Below are 5,823 nucleotides of genomic sequence, written 5' to 3'. Positions count from 1 at the left end.
GTATCTCATGATAAGCTGTAGCCCACACTATTTACCAAGAGAGTTTATCTATTATTTTTCTATTTACCACCACAAACCAATGCTGGCACTAAGACCACACTTAACCAGCTGTATAGAGCCATAAGCAAACAAGAAAATGCTCATCCAGAGGCAGCGCTCCTAATGACCGGGGAATTTAATGCAGGAAAACTTTAATCCGTTTTACCTACAGTAATTTCTTCCAGCATGTTACATGTGCAACCAGAGGAAGAAAAAAACTCCACACACAGAGACGCGTACAAAAGCTCTCCCTCGCCCTCAATTTGGCAAATCTGACCATAATTTCTACCCTCCCGATTCCTGCTTACAAGCAAAAACTAAAGCAGGAAGTACCAGTGACTCGCTCAATACGGAAGTGGTCAGATGACGCAGATGCTACACTACAGGACTGTTTTGCTAGCACAGACTGGAATATGTTCCAGGGTTCATCCAATGGCATTGAGGAGTACACCACATCAATAAGTGCATCGATGATGTCGTCCCCACAGTGACCGTACATACATACCCCAACCAGAAGCCATGGATAACAGGCAACATCCTCACTGAGCTAAAGGTTAGAGCTTCCGCTTCAAGGAGCGGGACTCTAACCCAGACACTTATACAAAATCCAAGAACACCAAGGTAACCTGCCTAAATGACTATCGACCCGTAGCACTCATGTCTGTAACCATGAAGTGCTTTGAAAGGCTGGTAATGGCTCACATCAACACCATTATCCCAGAAACCCTAGACCCACTACAATTTGCATACCGCCCCAACAGATCCACAGATTACGCAATCTCTATTGTACTCCACATTGGACAAAAGGAACACCTACATGTGAATGCTATTCATTGACTACAGCTCAGCATTCAATAACATAGTGCCCTCAAAGCTCATCACTAAGCCAAGGACCCTGGGATTAAACACCTCCCTCTGCAACTGGATCCTGGACTTTCTGATGGGCTGCCCCCAGGTGGTAAGGGTAGGTAACAACACATTTGCCATGCTGATCCTCAACACGGGAGCCCCCCGGGGGTGCGTGCTCAGCCCCCTCCTGTACTCCCTGTTCACTCATGACTACATGGACAAGCAACTCCAACACCATTATTACGTTTTCAGACGACACAACAGGCCTGATCACCGACAACAATGAGACAGCCTATAGAGAGGAGGTCAGAAACCTGGCAGTGTGGTGCCAAGCTAACAATCTCTCCGTCAATGTGATCAAGATGATCGTAGACTAAAGGAAAAGGAAGGCCGAGCACGCACCCATTCTCATCGACGGGGCTGTAGTGGAGCAGGTTGAGAGCTTCAAGTTTCTTGATGTCCACATCACCAACAAACTATCATGGTCCAAACACACCAAGACAGTCGTGAAAAGGGCACAACTACACCTACTCAAGAGACTGAAAAGATTTGGCATGGGTCCTCAGATCCTCAAAAGGTTCTACAGCTGCACCATCGAGAGCATCCTGACTGGTTGCATCACCACCTGGTATGGTAACTGCTCGGCCTCCGACCGCAAGGCGCTTACAGAGGGTAGTGCGTATGGCCCAGTACATCACTGCGGCCAAGCTTCCTGCCATCCAGGACCTCTATACCAGGCGGTGTCAGTGGAAGGCCCTAAAATTTGCCAAAGACTCCAGCCACCCTAGTCATAGACTGTTCTCTCTGCTACTGAAGAAAGGCAAGTGGTACCAGAGAGGCAAGTCTAGGTCCAAAAGGCTTCTTAACAGCTTCTACCCCCAAGCCATAAGACTCCTGAACAGCTAATCAGAGGGCTACCTGGAGTATTTGCATTGCCCCCCCCCCCCCCCTCACTTTTACGCTGCTGCTACTCTTGTTACTTGCTACTCTCAACTTATTTTTCTTAACTGCATTGTTGGTTAAGGGCTTATAAGTAAGCATTTCCCTGTAAGGTCTACCCCATGTTGTATTCGGCGCATGTGACAAATATAAATTTATTTGATTAGTAATTTAGAAGTAGAACAAAAACCGCCGACCAATACATATTCACCCACGACATTGTTTTAAAAAATTGCACGATTTCACAAAAACTACGGACATGGCAACCCTGTTTGAGGGACTTTCCAACGCGGTAATGTTGCATTACCGCCACCTACTAGACTGGAGTATAACTTGTTATGGTGTTAAGATGCCATCTGTTGGTAAATGTTCATTACTGCAACTCATGTATTTTTACCGGGGTGCTTGAGATACCCGGATGTGATGTACAGAACAAGGCTGGTTACTCGCATGAATGTCTCTGTCTCGTCATTCAACATTCAAACAACCCCTTATACTTTGCTTAAAAAATAATATATACATCAACAAATACCCTACCATCATTAAAAACCCACCACCCTACTCCACTATTTAAATATATCGAGTACTACCTCTGGCCAACAGCCTGAAAGGACGGGACACCACCACTCAACACACCCAGTAACTCGTCAATTCTCATACACCGAAATACTTCTCTGCAGTTGCCACCACAACCTCAATTTTCAGCGACTGTGTGTTCCATCCCTGCAGTACAGTTGATAAGCATTGCTATAAACGCTAAAATTCCAATCTTTCTGAAGCATATATCCCTTGTTGGCCTATCCCTCTGTACTGGTACAAACATCAACCTGCCTCTATCGCAGCAGACATTTCTAATCCCCAGCCCCATCCGCACCCCTACAATTAACGCATACCGCAAATTGAAAAGAAGCGTAGCGTTTACAGCTTCTTTCCCAATGCTACACATTCATTTGTCTCGTGCCCTTCTGCACACTTCTCACACCTAGGAACCCCCTTCCTACACACTGCTGCCACGTGCCGATAAACTTGATACCTGTAACAACGCAATGTATCAGCACAAACGCTCATACGGATAAATATCCAAACATCACTTTTCGGGCAAAGACAACATCAAAACTCAAAAAACAGACAACTATTGCGTTTCACCACTCACGCCCGTCTGTTCACAAACGACAGATAACACGGGAACACACTTGGCAAGACACATCAAAACTCAAACAGACAACTATCGTTCACCACTCACGCCCTGCTGCTTTCCAACGCAGGAATTTCCCCTTCAGTTGGTCAACTTTCACATTTACCGCTACCCAGATAATCAACTCCTTTCAATGGCGCCCTTTTCTAGAGAGCAAAACAATTCACAACTCTCGATGAAATCCCGGACATTACTTTCACTTTTAAACGCCAATGTCTCTTTAAATTATTTTCCATTTCAGCCAAGGGAGGTTAGTTTATATTTTTTAATCTAGTCCTGGGAGGGTCATGTAATTTATTAAATGTCTATTTTCTCAGTGTTTAGAAATAGTTGCTATTAGGCTTTATATCGATGTGTGCCCTCATCTCCGATTCTCGCCAGGCGCGCAATATCAAGTGCGCCTGTAGACTATTTTAGTGTGGTCTCAATCAAATTATCCATAAGCCTATATGCTACTAAATGCATGCATGCATTACACACTGCATTCACACTGATGGATATTCCAAATCTGAGCCTCGGCCTGCTCTCGCTGACAGTACTTTGTGTGCTGCCTAGCCAATGGCTTGCTGTGTAGGCCTCGGTGGCAGTTCAAGAGGGAGTCAAAGATTCTTCCGAAAATAATGTTTGATTAGGCCTAGTCCAAAAGGACTAGCCTATGTTCCGCAATGGTGAAAAACGACCTAATTGTCATACGGTAGTAAAAGTAAAGATAGCTTAATAGAAAATGACTCAGGTAAAGTGAAAGTCATCCAGGAAAATACTACTTAAGGAAAGTCTAAAAGATGATGTGTTATTAAAAAATGTATATATTCTTGTACATTGTGGACTCTCTGACATGCTGTTATGTACACCACGGTCAAAGTTTTAGAACACCTACTCATTCAAGGGTTTTCTATTTTTACTATTTCTACATTGTAGAATAATAGTGAAGACATCAAAACTATGAAATAACACTATTGAGCATGTGTAACCAAAGAAGTAAACAAATCAAAATATATTATATTTTAGATTCTTCAAGTAGCCAACTTTGCCTGGATGACAGCTTTGCAACACTCTTGCATTCTCTCAACTAGCTTCACCTGGAATGCTTTTCCAACAGTCTTGAAGGTCCCACATACAGCAAGCTACGGTCAGGCTGATCTTCGGCTAAATTTGGACCAAAACGGACGGACTAAAAGCCCAAAATGGGCGACTAATTTTGGGCAAAATATTGTGAGCTCAAGTTAATATAGTTGTCTCTTGGTCCCTTATCTGTGAGTTCATTTTTGATCTGTTTTTGTGAGAGATGTGGACACTTTTGTTTCCTGCGCTTCAATTGAAGGTGTTGCTACTCTGTTGCGGTAAAACACATGCGGTTATTATGAGGATGACAAACTCTAATGTTGGTTCAACTTGGCTTGCCATACAAATCCTTCCATTAAAAGAGGAACCTAGTTTTTGATCTCTTTCTCTTATAAAACAGCGATGGTGTGATTAATGCTACTACTATTCATGGCTTTATTATGTGATGCCGTGCATCAATACTGTAGGCTACAGAAAAATTGTCATACATGCATCTCATCTATTTAGTCATTCAATGTCCACATCACTCTCACATATTTTATGATGTAATAATAATTGGTAATACAAGGCCTAACAAATAAATGATTCCTGAAGTGGCAAAGGCCTACTTTTTTAAATATTCTTTATTTTTTTTATATTTTTTTACATTTTGTGCATGATGTTTTTGTGGAAGGGGTTCTATATTAGGCCCTATATGTACAAATATATAAATTATACAATTGTATAACATTGAGGTTCTTGAAAATTTCAATTTAAGTTATTGAAAAAGTCCCAAAAAGCCCTTGAATTTGACTCGCCAATGTCTGTATGAACATTTTCAATACATTTGCAAAAATTACAAAAAACATGTTTGCACTTTCACTTTAAGGGGTTTTGTGTATAGATGGGTGAGAGAAAAATATATATTTGATCCATTTTGAATTCAGGCTGTCTATTTTTGGGGAATAAGTCAAGGGGTGTGTGATCAGTAGCAAGCATTCTGTGACATCAGTCAGAATACAGGATTAGTTGGGAGGTTATTTTTTTTATTTTATTTAACCTTTATTTAACTAGGCAAGTCAGTTAAGAACAAATTCTTATTTACAATACAAGTGTAAGTAAAAACAAATGCAAATAAGTTATAAATTGTGCTACTAATGCACATGACGGCACAAACACGTCTCGTAAACATGTTTTCGTTTGGTTATCTTTTGGAAATTGTAGAAATAAAACATTTTCCTTCTTCAGAAGTTCCAGCTAGGCAATTAATTTGCTATCTATCATACAGTAGGCATATATTAATAATTATATATTTAATATAAGTAAACATGCACTCATAATTGACAGTCTAAGCACCCATACAATCATCGGGCGATGAACGAGTGATGAATTTCCGGCCAAGGGCGGTCCATTTAAAAATCATTCCTTCCTCCCTGGCAAGTGTATACTCGTCAGACGTCATATGTCATCTGAAGTGTCCACTAATTTGAGGGCTGAGGATAGGATGTGTCTTTAAGTGTTTGACTGCAGCAACATGACAACAACATAGTAGCACACAACATGGTAGCAACACAACATGGTAGCAACACACACATGGTAGCAGCACAGATGGTAGCAGGACAACAGGACAACACAACATGAGACACAAGCCATGGTAGTAACACAACATGTAGCACACAACATGGTAGCAGCACAACATGTAGCAACACAACTAGTAGCAACACAACATGGTGCAGCACAAAACACGGTACAACATTATG

Source organism: Salvelinus sp. IW2-2015, unplaced genomic scaffold, assembly GCF_002910315.2.
Source record: "Salvelinus sp. IW2-2015 unplaced genomic scaffold, ASM291031v2 Un_scaffold2647, whole genome shotgun sequence".
Lineage (NCBI taxonomy): Eukaryota > Metazoa > Chordata > Actinopteri > Salmoniformes > Salmonidae > Salvelinus > Salvelinus sp. IW2-2015.
Note: the sequence above shows the minus strand (reverse complement) of the source record.